Source organism: Delphinapterus leucas, chromosome 6, assembly GCF_059928025.1.
Source record: "Delphinapterus leucas isolate spDelLeu-1000000601 "Yukka" chromosome 6, BTC_Dleu_Yukka2, whole genome shotgun sequence".
Classification (NCBI taxonomy): Eukaryota; Metazoa; Chordata; class Mammalia; order Artiodactyla; family Monodontidae; genus Delphinapterus; species Delphinapterus leucas.
This window is the reverse complement of record NC_143134.1, coordinates 62618748-62641340: the sequence shown is the minus strand read 5'-3', so window position 1 is coordinate 62641340 and position 22593 is coordinate 62618748. Positions and strand designations below refer to the sequence as shown.

Here is a 22593-nt window from a genome sequence, read left to right as displayed (position 1 = left end):
CCTGAGAGCGATATCTGCCTGTCTCTGCCTCTCTGATTGCGATGTTCCTTCCCTCTACTTCTCCTGGGGTATTACCTCTTCTGTGGACTGACTTATAATATTTGGACACCGTCAAAGCCAACCTAAAATGGCAGCCTTCATCTTAGGGACTACATAGTTTTCCACCTTGGTCTCCACAGACTACTAATTCATTCTCTCAATGGCCTCGTTCCGAAACTCATGAGAGAGACTATCTAATCGATTGCGATGTCTCGCATTCACTACTTGTGAAGTCAGCTTAGACCAGAATGAAGAGTTCAGAATTATAGATTTTGCAGATTCTCTCTTAAGTGGGGGTGGGAGATAAAACTGGTACCTTGAATATGGTGGAGACATATGATAGACACTTCTTTAATCTTTGGTATGCAAGACTAACTTCAGTCTACAGGTTTGCTAATCAGAGTTGTAGGACCTAGGTTAGAGGAAATTTGGTGAATAATACCCCCTTCTTTTGTTTCCTACACACCACCTTCAGAAATCTGGGAACTCTTTTTTTCTGGGCACATTTTGCCGGGCACCACAAAGATTGAACCTTGGCACTCCTAAGAGACCAGGGCAAGGTACCTGACGTCTAACCCCAGTTTAATCTTTCTCTATATGATGTCTTTTGGCAAAATACATTCCTTCTAGTTCTGATTTTCTAGCATCGGTAGGGGAACACTGTATCTTAATATATCATTTCCACCAACTTGAATAACTCCAAACTAATGTAAATATATACTTTTACATTATTAAGAAATAATATAATTTCCAAATGAATGCATTTTATTGCCTCTCCAAAGGAAATCATATGATACATTGTGAAATCCAATAATAGAAACAGAAACAAGAAAAAAACCAGAGAAATTCTATTCTGTTGCTGCCAACAGCCTGGAAATCCCCTTTAAGAAATAGTTTAAAATTAAGATAGCAGCTGGAAGCATTTAGATATTCCAAAATACTTCAACATCCCTTATGGTCTGCCATTTCAATAAGATTTTTAATCATGTATTTAAAAAAGAAATAAAGACTGGATTTCTTAGCAAAATGATTTTTGGAAAAACTGCTTTCTTATTTCTAAGAAAATCAGAGGTTATAGATATTTGGTCCCAGACAAGCCTTCTTCTTCTGCAACTTCAAGAAAATATCTCTGGTCTGTGCCAGCTCCTTCCTCTCTTCCCACTCCTATTTGAAAGGGGTATAGGCAGGAGATAGAAGGATATTCATCTCACACATATTGAACCAGTAATTGAGTAAAAATGTTTGCGGTATTTCCTTTTAACATTTTGTATGTATTTTTGTCTGCTGTTTTATAGTTTGCACTTTGTTCTCCCAAGAGACTCATAAGCCTTTTCCTTAAAATGCTTCCATCCTTTTTGTTTAATTTCTCTCAAATTTTCCCAGGATATTCTTTTGCTCCCTAAAAACAGAGACATTAATTTTAGGAAAGTTGGTTTCCCTAAACTTCAGCTTTCCACATGTGAGAGTTGTCCCGGGTACTCAGCACAGATTATCTGCTATCCAGTTGAGACGGTGCCTAATTTGAGGTCTGCATTACTTTAATGCCTCTGTTTGTCTACCACTAAATTGATCATAAAATGTATGTTACATGAAGCTTAATTACTGTTAATTAAGCACGCTCACATCCTCACATGAAAGATAATACTTACAGTTACATTTTGAGATTTATATGTTAGTTATAAATACACTTGATGAGGAAAGTACCACAAATTCTTTGAGAAATCTGTCCTGACAATATTTTCACTTTTCTCTCCAATTTAGAAACTTCACCAACAAGGACTGATGTAAAAACAAGACAAAGAAAGATTATAGTTTAAGAATTCCGATTAAGGAGAAGAAAGTCTGGAATTGACAAGAGATACTTTTTTTTTCTGTTCTGAAAATTCCAAGTTCCTAAATTTGCTTCTATTTTCAAAGCTGGGAATTAGACTACTGTTAGGAAATCTTCCACTTAATGAATAATAATCCAGGGCAGTCAAAATGTGCCTCTGAGCAAGGGTGATTACTGTTAGTCCACATCAGTCTTGAATATATACGCACAGTAATTCTGTGTCCAGTGCATACCTGCATGTCTATTTGTCCCACTGGAATGCCCCTCTCCCCAGGAATCCCAAGCTTGTCTGACTAGGCAAAGTAACCAAATGGCTCTTAAGTCCCTAGTTTCTGCCCTGTGATATTAGTGAAAAATTAAAAGAAGTCTGCGAAAGCTTGAAATCAAATATATCATGTGTGAATCTTCTCTCTACAAAATGCAAATGTTCCTATCAAATTTAATAGAGCACATTTTTTTTTTTTTTTTTGCTGTACGCGGGCCTCTCACTGTTGTGGCCTCTCCCGTTGCAGAGCACAGGCTCCGGACGCACAGGCTCAGCGGTCATGGCTCATGGGCCCAGCCGCTCCACGGCATGTGGGATCTTCCCAGACCGGGGCACGAACCTGTGTCCCCTGCATCAGCAGGGGGACTCTCAACCACTGCGCCACCAGGGAAGCCCTAGAGCACATTTTTAAAAAATTCCTTTCAATGGTTTATGCCAGAAACTTGGAGGTACAATGAGCCGAGAGTACACAGGCAGGAAGTCTTTAGAGTGGCCTTGAAAAACTCCTTACCATTTGGCAAGAAAAATAATCCAGAAAAAAAAATTTCTATATTATCTACATTTTGTACTAGAGAAGAGATAGATATAAACTTCAACACTGGTCTTCACTGACTAAATACCTCCCATTTTTCAACATTTAAGAGAAGGAGAGAGGGAGGTAGGGAGGGGAAGAGAAGAAGAAGAAGGAGAAGGAGGGAGGGGGAAAAGGAGAAGAGGGAAAAAAGGGAGGAAAAGACCACAAGACTGAGTTATGCTTCTCGTCCTCCAAATATCAAACTGAAGGTTTGAGAATAAGTTTTTACAGAAAGTAATGGAAGGAAAATATGGTATAAAAATGCTCTCCAAAATATGGTATCAATTTAGAATTGTTCCAGAACTAAATGAGAGCCCCTGTTTCTGGTCTTCATTGTAAATTCTATTTTAACTTTAAAATTAATATACAGAAATCAGTTGCATTTCTATACACTAACAATGAATTACTGGAAAGAGAAATTAAGGAAACACTCCCATTTACCATTGCATCAAAAAGAATAAAATACCTAAGAATAAACCTGACTAAGGAGGTAAAAGACCTGTACTCAGAAAACTATAAGGCACTGATGAAAGAAATCAAAGATGACACAAATAGAAAGATATACCATGTTCTTGGATTGAAATAATCAATATTATTCAAATGACCATACTACCCAAGGCAATCTGAAGATTCAACGCAATCCCTATCAAATTACCAATGTCATTTTTCACATAACCAGAACAAATAATTTTAAAATCTGTATGGAAACACAGAGGGCCCTGAATAGCCAAAACAACCTTGAGAAAGAAGAACAGAGCTGGGGGTATCACACTCCCTGACTTCAGACAATACTACAAAGCTACAGTAATCGAAACAGTATAGTACTGGCATAAAAACAGACACACAGATCAATGGGACATGATAGGGAGCCCAGACGTAAACTCACACACTTATGGTCAATTAATCTATGACAAAGGAGGCAAGAATATAGAATGGAGAAAAAGACAGTCTCCTCAATAAGTGCTGCTGGAAAATTGGACAGCTACATGTAAAAGAATGAAATTAGAACATTATCTAACAACATATACAAAAATAAATTCAAAATGGATTAAAGACCTAAATGTAAGACTGGATATTCCTAGAGAAAAAACATAGGCAGAACGCTCTTTGACATAAATCACAGCAATACTTTTTTGATCCATCTCCTAAAGTAAAGGAAATAAAAGCAAAAATAAACAAATGGGACCTAATTAAACTTAAAAGTTTTTGCACAACAAAGGAAGTCATCAATAAAATAAAAAGATAACCTACTAAATGGGAGAAAATATTTGCAAATGATATGACCCATAAGGGATTAATATCCAACATATATGAAGAGCACATACAACTCAACATCAAAAAAACAACAACCCAATTTTAAAAATGGGCAGAAGAACTGAATAGACATCTTTCCAAAGAGGAAATGCAGATGGACAACAGGCACATGAAAAGATGCTCAACATCACTAATCATCAGGGGAATGTAAATCAAAACTGCAATGGGATATCACCTCACACCTGTCAGAATGGCTACCACCAAAAAGAACACAAATAACAAATGTTGGTGAGGATGTGGAGCAAAGAGAACCCTTGTACACTGTTGGTGGGAATGTAAATTGGGGCAGCCACTATGGAATACAGTATGGAGTTTTCTCAAAAAACTAAAAATAGAACTACCATATGATCCAGCAATTCCACTCCTGGGTATATACCTAAAAAAACAAAAACACTAATTTGAAAAGACACATGTATCCCAATGTTCCTAGCAGCATTATTTATAATTGCCAAGATATGAAAGCAACCTAAGTGTCCACCAACAGATGAATGAGTAAAGAAGATGTGGTATACATTGTGGTGTATACATACACACACACAATAGAATACTACTCAGCCATAAAAAAGAATGAAATTTTGCCATATGCAACAACATGGACGGACTTGGAGGGTATCATGCTAAGTGAAATAAGTCAGACAAAGACAAATACTGTATGATATCACTTATATATGGAATATGAAAAATACATCAAACAAACCAATATAACAAAAAAGGAAGCAGACTCATAGAAATAGAAAACAAACTAGTGGTTTCAAGTGGGGAGAGGGGAGAGGGGCAACATAGGGTGGAGGAGTGGGAGGTACAAACTATTGGGTATAAGACAAGCTACAGGGATGTATTGTACAACATGGGAAATACAGCCAATATTTTTTAATAACCATAAATGGAGTGTAACCTAAAAAAAATGTATTAAAAGTAAAAAAATGTTTTTAAAAAGAATCTTTGTCAGTTTGGTAGGTGAGAGCTGGCATAACACTCTAAAATTTGCATTTCTAATTTTATAAACTCATGTCTTTTGCCCTGTGAAGGGAGGAACGTATTTATTTTTCTTACCCATTCATGTCTCTTTTTATGTTGAAAATGATTTTCTAATATTTAACTTTGTTTTATCTACACTTTCTTAAAATAGACTTATTTTTAAGACTTAGTTGTTTTAGAGTAGTTTCAGCATAATTGAGAAGAAGGTACAGGGATTCCCATATACCCCCTGCCCTCACACGTCCACAGCCTCTCCCGTTATCAACATCCCCCACCAGGGTACTGCATTTGTTACAACTGATACTGACACATCATAATCACCTGAAGCCCACAGTTTACATTAGGGTTCAGTCTTGGCATTGTGCAGTCTATGAGTTTGGACAAATGCATAATGACATGTGTCCATCATTATAGTATTACACATATTTTCAGAGCCCTAGAAATCCTCTGTCCTCCTACTATTCATCTCTCAACCTCCTGTAACTACTGATCGTTGTATTGTTTCCATAGTTTTGCCTTTTCCAGAGTGTCGTATAATTGAAATCACGCAGTATGTCCCCTTTTCAGGTTGGCTTTTTTCCCTTAGTAGTATGCATTTCAGTTTCCCCCATGTCTTTTCATGGCTTGAAAGCTCATTTCTTTTTAGCAATGAATAATATTCATTGTCTAGATGTACCACAGTTTATTCAACCATTCACCTACTGAAGGACTTCTTGCTTGCTTCCAAGCTTGAACAATTATGAATAAAGCTTCTATAAACATCCATGTGCAGGTTTTCGTGAGGACATAAGTCTTCAACTCTTTTGGGTAAATCCCAAAGAGCATGATTACTGTATTGCATGGTAAGAGTATGTTTAGTTGTATAAGAAAATACCAAATTGTCTTCCAAAGTGGCTAAACCATTTTGCATTCTCACCAGCAATGAATAAGGGTTCCTGTTGCTCCATGTCCTCACTAACATTTGGTGTTGTCAATGTTCTAGATTTTGGCTATTCTAATAGGTGTGTAGTGGTATCTCACTGTTGTTATAATTTTCATTTCCTTATTGACATATGATGAAGAATATCTTTTCAAATGCTTATTTCCATCTGTAAATCTTCTTTGGTGAGGTGTCTCTTAAGGTCTTTAACCCATTTTTTAATCAGGTTGTTTGTTTTCTTATTCTTGAGTTTTTAGAGTTCTCTGTATAGTTTGGATAATAGTCCTTCATCAGATGCACCTTTTGTAAATATTTTCTCCCAGTTTCTGGTTGATCCTCTAATTCTCTTGATATTATCTTTCACAGAAGTTTTCAATATTAATGAAGTCCAGTTTATCAATTATTTCTTTCATATACCATGTCATTGGTATTGTATCTAAAAAGTCATCACCATACCCAAGGTCATCTAGGTTTTCTCCTATGTTATTTTCTAGGAGTTTTATAGTTTTGTGTTTAAATTTATATGCACAGGCCTATGAACAATTTTGATTTAATTTTTGTGAGAGTGTAACAACTGTGTCTAGATTCATTACTCACAGGTGGATGTCCAGTTGTTCCAGTACCATTTGTTGAAAAGACTGTCTTTGCTTCATTGTATTGCTTTTGCTCCTTTGTCAAAGATCTGTTGACTATATTTATGCAGATTTATTTCTGGGCTCTCAATTATGTTACATTGATCTAGTTGTCTGTTCTTTCCCCAATACCACACTGTCTTAATTACTGTAGGTTTATAGTAAATCTTGAAATCAGGTAGTGTCAGTCATCCAACTTTGTTCTCCTTCTTCAATATTGTGTTGGTATTCTGGGTCTTTTACTTCTCCATATGAACTTTAGGATCAGTTTGTCAATATCCACAAACTACTTGCTGGGATTTTGAAGGAGATTTCAGTGAATCTATAGATCAAGTTGGGAAGAACTGACATCTTGACAATAGTGTCTTCCTATCCATGAACATGGAATATGCCCCCAGTTATTTAGTTCTTTTTTTATTTCATTCATCAGAGTTCTGCAGTTTTCTTCATATAGATCTTGCACATATTTTGTTAGATTTATAACCTCAGTATTTCATTTTGGGGGGTGCTAATATAAATGGTATTATAGTTTCAATTTCAAATTCCACTTTTTCATTGCTAGTACACAGGGAAGTGAAATGATTTTTGTATATTAACCTTGTATCCTGCAACCTTGCTGTAGTTGTTCATTAGTTCCAGGAGTTATTTTGTTAATTCTTTTGGATATTTTACATAGATGATCATATCATCTGTGAATAAAGACAATTTCATATCTTCTTTCTCAGTCTTGCCTTGTCTTATTGTATTAGCTAGGACTGGACTGATCTTAATGTAATCAAATAACAATCTTTTCCCTTATAATACCTACATATAGCATAAATGAAAGGAAAAATGTGAGAATGAAGTAAATTCAAGTTTAATAGAATACAGCAAAAATAACATTTCTTTTTTAAAAAATTGTATGTGCTCTAGTATACTGTGTGCTTACTGATGTCTGTAGCTAATACCAGTTTTTGAGGTAAAGAAATTATTCCAGGTCAGGCTTCTGACCTTCGTGAGATTACTCTGAGTCCAGCAACAGGTTTCTCAACTATGCAGGTGGAGACGTCCATAGTCAGCTCATTCCAAAAGGATAAGGCTTAAAGATGAATACTCATACCATACAGATACCAATGGGACCTCCAACAAAATGCATTCACTTAAAATGGGAAATAAGTTCATAAGCAATAAGCTAATCCATCAGCTGTACACAGCACCCATCCCCTAATATGAGAGAGCCATGAATGAGCGCAAGAAATTCCTTAGACTGTAGAACTTAAGAAAAAGGAGTTTTGAATGGCCTGTGGCCTAAAACCTGCCCGGAAATGTATTGAGTGAGACACAGTCTTTAATAGGATCTGAATAGATTATTATGCTTTAATTACTATGACTATGAGTAAACTAACAATTTCCTTTCTCTTATCATCATTACTATGACTTGGAGCAGTTTCTTTCAGTGAATACTTGGAATATTGATGAGATCCTTTTTGCCTTTTTCAAGGGCCTCCAAGTCAAATGTAAGATTCAGATTCTTCTCAACCTAAATGAATTGATTTGATTGTTTTGTGGTTTATTTGGGGAGTTTCCCACACATCAAGTACCATGTTAAGCAAAATTTCCCACTAAAGGGCACTCTTATGGGGCTAATGGATAGAATATGCAGGTGTACAGAAATTGCAAAACTAATTGACAGATGACAAATGCTTCACTGCTCTGCCCTGGAGCCAAAAATCAGCAGGTAACACATCTTTGTTTTTTCTTTGTTCCCTTTTTCAACATATTCTTTGCCAGTAGAGAAATCTCTTTACTCCCTGTGCATTTATAGTTCGCCATTTCACCATTTTAAAATTTTCTCTTACCCATTTCCAAACCTCTTAATATTTGTCAGTTTTATTTCAACCTGTTAAAAATACTGGCTTGTGGTTGCAGCTTCATATAAAGTAGTAACTGGTTTCCAACATAAAGACAGTACATAAACACCAGTTCTAAGTAGAAATATTTCTGTACTGACAGCCAATAGCTCACATGCATTATCAGGCCTGACCATAATTAGGTGATGAACGGAAGTTAAAACTTTCAGTTTTCAGTATATCCTTCTAATTAACTATCAGAGCACCTATAATAGCAAGCATTATTTTTAGCAATTCCAGAAAAGAAACACAAACTCTACCCTCAAGATGGTTATTAATTCTTTGAAAAGACAAAACAGTCACACATGAAAAGGTGAACAATAGGAGGGTTAAATAGTCAATTAAAAAACAGTAGAATAGATGTCTGTAGGTATTACACATGACTATGATACAGACAATAAATGCTATGGAATTCAGGGGAAAACTGTAAGCAAACTCAGAGAATGTTCCATTGCTGGTCAGACTTGAAGAATGGGTAGGATTTGGAAAGAACAGAGAACAAGGGTGAATGTGCAGATGGGCGAAGAGATTAAATGGTATGAACAGCTACGTTGGCAATATGCAAGTTGTGTTAGAAGAGTGACTTTATCAGTCTGAATAGATATGATAGTCAAAGGTAGAATGCTCTCTCTCATATCTTATGGCACATGTGAACACTTCTTCCTTAGTGTTCTTGGGGGCTGTTTTAACAACGTTACAATGGCGCATATCATATTGGTCAAAGTTCAGTTTTATAGGTTTGTTCTTCAACTCATCTGAGACTTCCCAGAGACAGGAGCTGTATTCTCGCTCTCCACTACCATGAGCATCTAGTACACACCTGATACGTGAAAGTCATTTACTAAAACTTAGTAGTTAGGTGAATGAAAGGAGGCAAAATAAATACTGAGAGATTTTTCTCTTTGTAAAGATCATCATTTTCCATTAATTACTGGAGTTTCCATCCTCAGTAAGAAAGGCATAGATATCCGAAGGATCTCTACTTTCCAATGAAATTTCATCTGGCTTTCCACTAATAATGGGATCAACTGAAAAACATATTTGAAAATGTTGGCTTAAACACAGTTAAATGGGTTTATTTTTATGCATTCATTCACAAATATCTATTGAGTACCTAGTATGTGCAGGGCACTGTTCTAAGTAATAAAAGTAAGTAGTTAACAAAATAGATTTTAAAAAAACCTGCCTTTGTGGAGCTTATATTCTAGTAGAGGGAAACAAAAAAAATTTTAAGTTCTAACACATATGGTAGTTTACAAAAGTAACCCAAATTATTCACTTCTTCCTGTATCGGCACCTTTTGCTTTGTAGCGTTGCAGTGCCTGCCTGCTCTGAGTCTGTGCCTGGCCATGTGACCTGATTTGGCCAACAGAACATTAGCAAATTGATATAAGCACACTGAAGGGCTTGCTGGCTCTTGTGTCTCTGTGACGGTCAGGAGATTATGCCTTTGCTAGCTTGCTGAAGGATGAGAGGCGCATGCAACAGAGCTAAGATGCTCCAGTCATCTCACTGGGGCCTCCTCGATTACCCAACAGCCGGGAGACCCACAGACAAGTGCCTGTGCCTAACCCATATCAATTGAGTTGCTAGAGAGTGACAGAGAGACGCGGGAGATGAAGACAGGAAAGTAAAGGGAACAGGACAGACCCAATTTTGTAGAGCTCTAGGAATTCTCAAAGCCTTAATATGCTAATAAGCCGTGAGAGTTTTCAAACAGCAGATTTAGAATTCTGCAATTCCTCAAATGTATTTGATACCCAACGCTTTTCTTTTCTTTTTTCTCTCTCACAGAGTATCTCAAAGCTCTGCCAAATCCACCTGTGGGTAGGTTTCATCTTAAGGTCCCAGGCTAGGCTGAGATGGAAAGGTTGGAGACAAGCTGAAACTAGCACCCTGACAACATTCCAGAAGATCCAAACACTTAGGTGGAGTCTGCTCCAAATCATGCCCCTCCTGGCTATGCAATTTGACTTGCAGCAGAAATACTGGCTTTTTTCATTAGAAAAGTTTCATATGTGGCATATTACATCATCACATAAAGGTTCCAAATGAAATAAAGTTCTAAAAAAAGAAAAAATCAGATGGTGTGTTAGAATACAGAGAAGTTATAAATCACTAAGCCCTACAAGCTTTCCATTAATAAGAAAACAAGGGTAGGTTCTCCAGATGTTCTTAAGCCACATCACTTGGATGAAGACCCAACAGCTTAACCTGTCTCAACAAAGAACATCTTATTTCTACATAAAAGAAATAGAATTGCTGTAATAATTTTAAAGATGGATTAACATTTAAGGGACTTACATAAAAATGCACGTGCCTATTGATTTTTTACAGGAAGTAACATCTCAATCCAAGGTCCCTGACGTCAGAGAGGTTTTGCTGGCACTGCTGAATTTAAGACCCTCTACGTATACACGAGACAAGAATTTTCACTCATACTGTATTATTCGATCCCAAACTCCCTTATTTCCCTAACTTCATCATTATACCTTTTTACCGCAACTCCTTCCAATTATAGCTACTTCTTCTGAGAATAAGAAATAATTTTAAAGTTGAGAATGTATAGCATCTCCACCCAAACAGAATCCATCATATTTAAATTGAAAACCTCTTGGCTATTAGCAAAACTATTTGATCAGTTATATCTTCCATATTTTTTCTCTGTCATATTGTACATGAAATAATGTGTGTAGAAATACTGTAAAATAAACATTTGAAGGAAACAGGTTCTCAAAACAGCATATCACACAAACTTTTAAAAACTGCTGTTTAAGTGCAAACTACCTTTCTGCAAACTGAGAAGAGGTACATTTTCCTTTGCTTCCCTGCAAGGTCCATATTCCCCCTCTCTATGACTGATCATACTCTGTCAATTCCTTTTCTGTAGGCCAGAAGGGGGATTTTCCCCCTCTTCTGTTCCACGTAGCTACTGGCAAGGAAGACTTACCAAACACGTGGAAATGCCAGAAAGCACACATACAGGAGAGCCCAAAGCAAGTCCCTAAGATTCTCCTGCTGTAGAAACCCTCTCTCTACCTCCTTGCCAGCAGGGGATATACTTCCTGCTAGGACGGAGCGCTCCCAGCCAATCCACATATGGGCATGACACTGCATCCTTCAAGGGAACAGAATGGGAATATCTACTTAATCAAGTAACAGATATTTACTGCTTACCTGAGAAGCCATGTATTGGTTATTTCGGAGATATCCAACGTATGACACCAATCCTGGCCACAAGGCAAATACCCTATAGTTGGGGGAATAAGGTAGCATTTCTATGTAAAAAAATATTAACTGTTCAAACTAAATTGACTTATTCAAATACTAATGTTACAGAAGTTCAGTAGAAGAGCTATTACTTGGGATGAGTCAGGCCATCAGGGAAAACCTCAGAGAGGAGAAACTTTTATTTCAACCATGTAACATAAGCCTAAATTCAGTTAGGTAGGGAGAGGAACAAGGAGATGGACACAAGCAAGGCTTTTGATTGGAACATATATTCCCTCCAAAAAAAACACCCCGCATTAAGTGTATCAGGTACTATCCTACGTGGAGAAGATAGTAACAGACAAGACAGAATGCTGGTTCCCTTGGATCTTACATCCTAGAGGAAAAAAACAACAAACAATAAGTAACAAGCAATAAGCATCATCACATCAAATTGTGACAAGTATTATGAAGAAAATAAAACAGGAGGACGGCATAGAGGAGGGATGGCAATGTCCACCAAGATGGTCGGGAAGGCAGTTCTGAGGTGGCCTCTGACCTGGGGCGACGACAGGAGCAGAGAATGTGGAGGGCAGGCTTCCCTAAACTCTAGGTTGGAGAACTCTGGTGTCCTGGGAAATACCAAAGAGTGATTGAGGAAAACAAAAACAACTCTTGTCCATAGACATTCTTTTTGGAGATTCCTAATACACATTAGCATATGGAAGACATCTGAACATCCTCCAGGAAGGAGAACCTATTTGACTCAATGCTTCCCCAACATACCTGAAGGTAATGGCCCATCTTCTCTTGGTGATGGTATATGCCTTGCGGGGGCCGGGAGAGTGGAGCGGCAGGTTGTAATATAATAACATTTCTACTACTGGTTCTCAAAATACTGCTTAAGGCTAAACTAAGAAGTCTGAGGACTCCAACAGAATAAAACCTGAATGGGTGTCCCTGTAGTTGTGTCATATGGTGGCCTCTTTGGAGTTTGATCTGTAGTAAATAGGAAGTCCTTCTAACATTTGAACAGGAAATTGACAAGGTGAAAGAGTGTGTTTTGATACTGTTACCCTGACGTGATAACGCTGAGTGGGTTTAATGAAGGAGATTAGGTAGGTTAGGTAGGAAGCATTTTTCTAGCCTAAGCAAGAATTCTTGAACCAAGATTTAGCGAAGGGGAGGAAGAGAAAGGGAGAGACCTGAAAAATTAGGAAAGAAGATTTGGCCAAACAAGTGGACATCTCATCTAGAACATGGGAGAGACACAATAGTGAGGTGGAAGCAATGGGTTGGTATTGGGATGGTGGATCAGACATAACAAAATAAGATTAAAGAACATTTCACAAGCAAAAACAGATAGGCAGAGACAGAAGGATGCAATGGCAATAAGGAATGAAACAAGGTTGAGGTTATCATATGAACAACCTATAGTGGAAAGTTTAGGAGCTTACTATTCATTTTATAAGCAAGCTACTAGGATTTTCTTAGCAGGAATGATTTGAAGTATGTTTTAGTAAGTTTCATTGCGACTAATGTGTAGAATTCATTGGAGAAGAAAGAATGGAGATAGGAAGAACCACTCAAGGTCAATTTCAAAAGTCCAGGTTAAAGATAAGCAATGCCTCGGAGAGAATGGAGCCTGGGGACAGGGAAGAGGAAAGAGATGCTAAAGGTGTCTCATAGGTAGGATATGGGATTGGCTGGGACCAAGTGTGAGTGAGGCAAGCACTGACGGGGACGGAAGAGCAGAGCCTGACAGCATCTTCATCACAACTGGGAAGGTAAGTTAGACGATCGGAGTTAAGGGTGGAGGCAGCAGGTACCTGGCAGCAGATCCTCCGCGCCATCTGGAACGTGCTGAATTTGATGATCTGGTGGGCTGTTCGGGAAGAGATGGTGTGCAGCCCGATATGAAGTTGAAGGAGGATTTCAGCCTAGAGATAAAGAGTAGCATTGAGAGATATAGACTACCATGTGTAAAATAGCTAGCTAGTGGGAAGCAGCCGCATAGCACAGGGAGTTCAGCTCGGTGCTTTGTGACCACCTAGAAGGGTGGGATAGGGAGGGTGGGAGACGCAAGAGGGAAGAGATATGGGAACATATGTATGTGTATAACTGATTCACTTTGTTATAAAGCAGAAACGAACACACCATTGTAAAGCAATTATACTCCAATAAAGATGTAAAAAAAAAAAAAGATTATAGAGAGGATTCGTTTAGCGGGAAGAGCGTGTGACAAGACTCTGTCCTGACTCTACCACCTCCTCTCTATGAGACTCTGAATGTTACTCCTCCTTCCTGTGGCTCAGTTTCCTCCTCAATAAAATGGGGATAATAATAATACCAATCTCATAACACTGTCATAAGAGTTAAATAAGTTAGTATATGTGAGGTGCCTAAAACAGCATCTAGCACACAGTGTTTTAGGACCACAACAATGTTATTATTTAATTGTGGCTATTATTATTATTATTTATTTTTTTTGCGGTACACGGGCCTCTTACTGTTGTGGCCTCTCCAGCTGCGGAGCACAGGCTCCGGACACGCAGGCTCAGCGGCCACAGCTCACGGGCCCAGCCGCTCCGTGGCATGTGGAATCCTCCCGGACCGAGGCACGAACCCGTGTCCCCTGCATCGGCAGGTGGACTCTCAACCACCGCGCCACCAGGGAAGCCCTGCGGTTATTATTGTTATTACATGACATAGATGAGGAACTTTTTAAGCAATGAACTAGAGCAATAATCTTTAAATAACTCTTTCTATTCTCAGTGTCAAGTTATACAAGCCTTCTTATCCTTCATGAAAATGAGTAAATAATGCTACGGCTATGGAATTGACACTTGATTTTCAAATTCAAGCTCAAAAATACCCTAGTAAAGGCACAATATACTATATTGTTGCCTTGGATACAAAACAATGTTATTTTCTTTGTAGTATTTGATTAATTAGGCCATGAGAGTAACATATAGATGAGACCTATATTTTGAGATAATTTTACAGACAACTCAAGACTCTGTTAAATTGGTATAGACTTGGAGGTTGAGAGGGATGAGTCTAGAAAGTGTCACTTTATTCATGAAGATTCTATCTCAACTGTTTACACTATTGATGACCTTCATCAGACAGTTCAGGTACCTTAGGGTCAGGCTGAGGGAAATTTTAGGGAAATAAGTTCTCTAAAAATATATGACTGTGAGAAGAGTATCCATTTTTAATATAAAAGCCTATTTATTTGACAACAGAATGCTCACCAGTTGTTGCTGCAATAAAACTGCAAAGGTTATTAATGCAGTTTAATGAAGCTGGCTGTGAACCGCGACTTTAAAAAAATGCGTGCCGTTCATCCAGCCTGTCTCTCAAACTGGCCCTTCACAAAGGAAAGGATTATCTCATCAGTACATCCTGTTCTGTTGTGCAGTGAGGATGCTTCACCGATTCAACTGACGATGGTTTTCTGGAAGCAGTTAATACCCTGAAGAGGCACGCTAGGATGAGAGCAGCACAGGTGCTCTTCACAAAGGGAAAACAGTCGGTTCATATGTCCTAAATGCAAAGACCTCAGAAAGAAAATTGCAAGGCATGCTTTTGGGTGATGTTTCAAAGTCTGAAAAACATTTTAAATATGTATTTTTAAATGAGGATTCAGTTCTTTTATTGGACTTGTTTTAATAGTGACCAATAACATGTTTAAAATTCTGATGAAACAACTGTTCTCTGTAGAAGCATACACAGATCAGATTTATGTCTTTAAAGGCTTGAGTCAGCGATACACAGGAGAATTTTTCAATGTTTCAATTTTTTTATCAAATGTATGTAGACTGTAAATTTTTAACAACTGTGACCAGGTCATGTAAATATACGGAAATTTAGCCAAAGGATTTTTTTTTATTGTTGATGACAGGTTTGGTTTTTTTGGCAAAGATTACATTTTTTTCCTCTCAGATGGCACTATGAATCAAAAGACTTTTTCCTTGAAATTCATAAAGAGCATAAAGTTGGTTTTGTGTTTAATGTCTGAAACACCTGGAGCTAAAGGAAAGTTACCACAGCACAGAATTTACAACTGTACTTTATATGAAATAACACATAATCTCTATTTAGCTTCAGTTTTATTAAAAAAACAAAACAAAACTCCCTGCAAATTTAAATGAACAGGAAGCTGATAGGCTTACAGGTATGAGCCACTGGGTTGATTAAATTGGGGAAAGTAGTTGAGCCTGAAGCGGAAACTCTGGGCATCCTGGCCCCCTCCTCCAGTGAGTTCAGTATGATTATTTAAATTTTCTCTCATTTCAGGTCACTAGAAGAGTCCCCGTTCCCTGCTCTGGCTCCCAAAGTTGGAGCAGATGGAAAGACAGCCGACTCTGTGTGATTGAGGGGCTGAGGCTGCAATCCTCTCCCTGATGGCTGTGAGTGCCAAGGCGCAGGGGCTGCGTGTGTATGCAGCGTGCTGCCAGCTTCCGAAGATCTGCTACTTTGATTATAAAATTCTGATACCATTCATGTTTATTACATGCATGACCCTAAAGCAGCCAGGAGAAACTGAGATGAGGAAGTAAACCTGACAAATGAAGCATTTAATAGAGCTAAGCTAGAAGTCTTGTCCCAAATTCTGACTTTGTGGCTTAACAAATAAATGAAACCCAAGTGCCCTTCTGAGGAGGAAAGTTAAATCAATTTCCCAGAATCCTTAAGGAAGAAGCCAAGCTGATTTAAAAATCTCAAACTAACTTGAAATAGCTTAGAATAACTGTTCACAAGCTAAGGAACAACAGACATGGGTGGGAAATATAAAATAAAAACAAAAATAAATAAGCAAAAAGAAAATAGCTATGTTTTATATACATGACCTATGACATTTTTTAACAGTTCACTCCCCACACACAAGCTTAACAAAAGAAGAAACATTTTCTGTCTTTTCCCTTTGTATCTGTTATCTCCCAGCACTTAACAACAGTGCTGCCATATAGTAGGATCTCAATAAATAATTACTGAGTCAATCCATCGATCAATCAATAATTATAGCTAGATTTTTTCTAAGTGTATGGGCAGGAGGGAGGGTGGGAGGGAGAAGCAAGAGGGAGGAGATATGGGGATGTATCTATATGTATAGCTGATTCACTCTGTTATAAAGCAGAAACTAACACACCATTGTAAAGCAATTATACTCCAATAAAGATGTTAAAAAAAAAAAAAAGTGTATGGGCAAGTGACTAAAGCAATAGGATCAACACAGGCCTTTCAGGGAATAAGATTATAGCACCAAATTGCAGGGGCGGAGGGGACATCATAGCATTTCTGGGAAATATTAAAATCTCCCACTTGGCTCCTTTTCAGTGGCAGTGTCTCTTTCAGTCCTGCATTACAGTACTTGTATGATTGCTCTAATATTTTGTTCACAGGTTTGTCTGCTTCACGAGACCATGATGCCTGCTTTTCTCCTGCTTAGTACAGGGTCTGGCACAGTGTTTAATAAATGTTCCATGAATGAACAGATAACAGGTATCTGGATAACAAACACGAGTCCAGATGTGTTACTAATTGAGATGTCAAGAATCCCTTCAGCTTTTAAATGGAAAAGAATTATACGGTGATATCCTTCTCAAAGTTTTTCAGGCCCTTTGGGTGACTGTTTTTTTTTATTCCACTCTTCAAAGGTAGTGGGGAAAGAATTCCTTTCTTCCTCTGAAATTCCACTGATGACCACATGATGGCGCTGGCGCTGCACCATAAATACAGAAGCAGCTGGGCAGTGTGGATTCCCTAGGCCCCTCCAGGGGCCTCCCTCTCTCTTTTGCCTGCCCCCACTCTTCTGCTGTGTTTCCCCTCAGGTCCTCCTTTCCATCCAGTCGAGCTTGATACATATAACACTTGCCAAGAAGCTGTCAGACCGGAACTGGATACTGCCCACCTGAAGCTGGTTTGTTCTTTGTTCTCAGACAGGCCAAATTCTGTCTGTTCCTCCCATCTGAAAAAATGCCCAAGAACATTTTGAATGCTCTTTAAAGCTGTGCATTCTTAGTTTGAAGTACAGGTCTTTTTATTTCGCACTTGATTGGCCCCTGCAAGTGACCTATTCCCTTCCTAACAAAATAGCCAACAGGGCAAATTATGTCCTGATAAGTTATTAGAATCCTCCCAACTGAGGAAACTGAGACCTAAGGCTTTGCCAACATGCACAGAAGTGAACTCTGACGGTATGAGTTGTATGGATTCTTACATTCAAGGTAGATTGGAAAACTTAGAGAATAAAAATAAATCACTTGAAGATAATCTACTGCCTAAGAATTAAAAGTGAGTTCTGAAAGCAGATAATTAGTATGTTTTTCAAAAACAGAAGAGGGATAAACATTTCCATTAAATTAAATGAGGATTTTCTCTTCTTTTCATTTATTTATTTTTTTTGTGGTACGCGGGCCTCTCACTGTTGTGGCCTCTCCCGTTGCGGAGCACAGGCTCCGGACGCACAGGCTCAGCGGCCATGGCTCACGGCCATGGCCCTCTTCTTTTTAAATTGAGGTAAATATTATATATGGTGAAATGCTCCAAGATTTATGTTTCTTTATAACACTTTTGTTGAAATATAATTTACATTTAATAAAATGCATCCACTTATGTCTATAGCCCAATGGGTTTTGACAAATGTATACACATTAACTTAAACAACACCACCACACCTCCACAGTCGAGATACAGAACTTTTGCAGTGTCTGAGATAGTCCCTTCAGGCCCTCTCAGGTCGACTCCTCCCCTCACTGGTCTAATTTTAATTGCCTGTGAATACTTTTGCTTGCCCTTGACCTTCATATCAATGGACTCATAGAGTATAAATACTCTTTGTTTCTGGCTTCTTTTACTGTCTTGTCTTGTTTCGTTTGGTTTTTTGATGTTCATTCATGCTATGGAGTCTATTCCTTTTTATTGCTGAATAGTGTTTGATTATATGAATATAAAACAATTTTTTATTCATTCCCTTCTTGTACATTTGATTTCTTTCCGGTTTCGGCTATTACAACTAAAGCCGCTATGAATACTCCTATACAAATAGTTTTACAGACATATGCTTTCATTTCTTTGGGGTAAATACCAAGGAGTGGAATCGCTGAGTTTTAAGGTAGGTATATATGTTTAAGGTTATAAGAAACTGCCTACGTTTCTAACGTGGTGGTATTAGTTTCCTAGGGTTGCCATAACGAAGTACCACGAACTGGGTAGATGAAAAGAAAGGAAATGCATTGTCACAGGGTTCAGGAATCCAGAACTTCTGAAATCAGGTAGCTGGATATCAAGTTCCTGTCATGGGCAAACTCCCTCCGAAGGCTCCAGGGAAGAACCCTTACACTTGCCTCTTCCAGCTTATGGCGGTTGCTGGCAATTTTTGCCATTCCTTGCCTTGTGTCAGCATAACTCCAATGTCTACCTAGTCTTCACATGGCCTTCTTTCCTGTATGCCTCCTATCTCCCTGTGCTTCAATGTCCCTCTTCTTACAAAAACACCAGTCATCAGATTTAGGATCCATCCTAATCCACTATGACCTCATTTTAGCTTGAATACACCTGCAAAAACCCTGTTTCCAAATAAGGTCACATTCTGAGGTTCCAGGTGGACATTAATTTGGGGAGACGCTATTCAACCCAGGAGAGTGGTTAGTTGAATAGTTTTACACCTCCCACCAATACGTGTGGGAATTCCAGTTGCTCTGCATCCTTGCCAATCCTGGGTATTGTCAGTGTTGAAAGGTTTGGCCATTCTAGTGTGTGTGTAGCATCATCTCATTTTGGCTTTATTTTGCGGTTCCTTGATGACCCTTGATCTTGAGCATCTTTTCACATACTTATTGGTCAGTTAGGGATCTTCCTTGGTAAAGTTCTCTAAGATATTTTCCCACTTGAAAGTTAAGTCGTCCTTTTTTTGATTTGTAGGAATTATTTACATAACCCAAATATAAATCACTGGTCCGATATATGTTTTGCAAATATTTTCTGTCTGTGGCTTTACTTTTCATTTTCTACAGTGGCTTTTGATGAATGGAAGTTTAATTCTGATAATGTCCAATTTTTAACTTTTAATTTTATATTTAGTGCCCACTCTAAGAAACTCCCCGAACACAGGGTTCTAAAGATGTTATATACGCTTCCAGAAGCTTTGTGGTTTTAGCTTTTTTGTTTAGTTCTATGATTCACCTTGAACTGATTTCTGTATAGAGTAAATGTTCATTTTCCCCACATTTATCTACTTGGTCTGACTCCATTATGGAGAAGACTCTCGCTACTCTGTTAAAAAGCTCTACTTGAAAATTACCTGACTACATATTTTATGTCGAAAATTGATGGTACATGGTCTGTTCCAATGGTCTCTTTGCCTATTCTTGCCACCATGTTATAATTGCTGTAGTTTTACAGTAAGTCTTGAAATCAGGTGGTGTGAGTCTTCCAACTTTGTTCTTTTTCAGGATAATTTTGGCTATTCTAGGTACATTTCTTTTTCATATAAATTTCAGGGTTAGCGCTTCAATTTCCACCAAAAAAAAAAAAGCTGTTTGGATTTTATTGGGTTGAATCAAATATATAGTAACTGGGCTTTTTAATAGTTAATTTGTAAAATCCATTTCTTGCTAAGAAAACCTCATTTTCTAAACTTTTTTTGATTTTCCCGAACTTGCCTCATCTTTGGAAAATATGTATAACAGTCTTAACCCAGATCAGAATTTATTTTAAAAATCCTGGAAATTATCCAATCCATTTTAAGCTACTCTTCCTTGAAAATAAAATAAAATAAAAACTTCTCAATAATTCAAGTCTGGGAAAGCATTTTTCTGACATTAGAAAAAAACGTACACGTTTATGACAAGTAAAAACCATAATTCCCAAAATGTTTTGGAAGCTTTATTTTTTAAAAAACTCATTAATTTCCATTTTATTTAACTGTTAGCTTCTAAACACATCTCCAGACTAGATTTGACAGAAAAGTATGTTGCCTAGTTATTTTAATTCAGTATATTCAAATTACTGAAAATTAAAAAGCAAATTTATTTTTCCTCACATCTCCTTTTCCATTATCCACTTTAATTACATATTCACAGTACAAAGGTAGAGAACATTTGAGAAATCTACCACACAGAAGAAAGCACCTGGCATTCTACTTTGCAAACGTTTTCAGCCTCAGGTTATTCTCAGTCTTGTTTGTGTTCCCTCCCACACGAAATATTTCAATGTTCAAAAAGTAAAAACTCAAAAACAAAGTCTTAATTACGACTGCCCCACATTTCTTTTAAAAATCTTGTTCCCTGGTGCATTTTGAAGAAAGCAGTGATGGATTCTTTTTTCCCTTCTCAGAATGCTATTATTTTTTAAAATATATTTTTGAATTGAGGTATAGTTGATGCACAGTATTTGCAAATATTTTCTCCCATTCTGAGGGTTGTCTTTTCATTTTGTTAATGGTTTCTTTACTGTGCAAAAGCTTTTAAGTTTCATTAGGTCCCATTTGTTTATTTTTGTTTTTATTTTCATTACTCTAGGAGGTGGATCAAGAAAGATCTTGCTGAGATTTATGTCGAAGAGTGTTCTGCCTAGGTTTCCCTCTAAGAGTTTTATAGTGTCCGGACTTACATTTAGGTCTTTAATCCATTTTGAGTTTACTTTTGTGTATGGTGTTCAGGAGTGTTCTAATTTCATTCATTTACATGTAGCTGTCCAGTTTTCCCAGCACCAGCAGTGATGCATTTTGAAGAAAGGAATCCGACTGCCATCCCTTCCCAGACATTCCTATGTACTTTATCCCAACCTCACCTCAATTTTCAGTGCACGAAATATCTGGATTTTAGCACACTCCTCTTTATCTTTCCAAATTCGAAGTGACAAGAGCTGCAAAACTAAGACATTTTTTGTCTACAAAATTACAATGATTCAAAGAAAACTGTAGCTCTTACCAGATAGTGTGAAAACTTAGGTCTCCACGGGGAAGGTGCCATCTGCTGGGCGGGTCTGGGAGCACAGAACTGCGGCTTCATCTCCCTCACCGATTCAATGGGGTGATTCCTATATTTCTTCCATCATGAGATATAGTTTCCCCTCAGTATAATATTTCCTAAAATTAAAAGGCATTGGAAAATCTACATTAAAATTTAACCAGAGTAGGTAATAACCTCCCCCAATGAGAGAAATACATAACTAAGTTTACTAAACTTAAATCAATTCAATACAACAAAGCTTGCAAAATTAGATCTGTTTGGGGAATGGCATGGAGAGTATTTATAAATAAATTGATTGAATGAATTATAAAACATCCATATAATGAACACTTCAGTTATTAAAGATATTTATGAAAATGTTTAATGAAAACAGAATTATTTATATCATTATAATATTAATGGGAAAATAAAGACAACAAAACATATGTTCCATTTAAGCCCAAACTAAGGCACTACTGTTTCCTGGTTCAGAGTGAACCAGCCCTGGGTTCCAATCCTACCTCTGCCTTTATTTCCTCTGTGACATTGGGAAAGTTAACTACTCTGGGCCTTTGTTTTCTCATCAAAAAATGCTGAAAATTACAAAATTCATAGCATCGTGAAAATTAACTGAAGGTAAAGCACTTAGAATGATCCCTAGCACAGACCACAGTCTCATGGGAAGTACTTACGAGTTTATAGGAAAAATAAAATAACCCAGGCCAAAACGTAAAAGTTAGCTTATGAGAAACAATTTTAATTCTTCATTAAGTATTTCCTAAGTTTTCCAGAGTGAAGATATTGTATTTCAAAAATCAGGAAAATGAAGTAAAAATCAAAAACGAGAGATATCTATTAATATTAGTGCTTACAGGTCAATGGGCCAATTATAAATAACGAGAAGACAATAATAACTGCTATATGGTTCTAATGCAGGCTTCAAAAGTGATAGGCTAGCTATCAGAAAAGTAGCTGCTCACAGG

General features: G+C 37.5%; 1 protein-coding gene across 1 annotated transcript in view; it reads right to left on the bottom strand.

Moving 5' to 3' along the window:
- Positions 1-2432: 2432 nt before the first annotated feature.
- Positions 2433-22593, bottom strand: part of MPDZ (multiple PDZ domain crumbs cell polarity complex component) — a 558334-nt gene continuing 538173 nt past the window's right edge. The window contains exons 56-58 of the mRNA XM_089913222.1: positions 21590-21747; positions 13481-13591; positions 2433-11691 (exon numbers count right to left, since the gene is read on the bottom strand). The gene's annotated coding sequence lies outside the window, so the exon portion shown is untranslated. The remainder of the gene's footprint in view (positions 11692-13480; positions 13592-21589; positions 21748-22593) is intronic.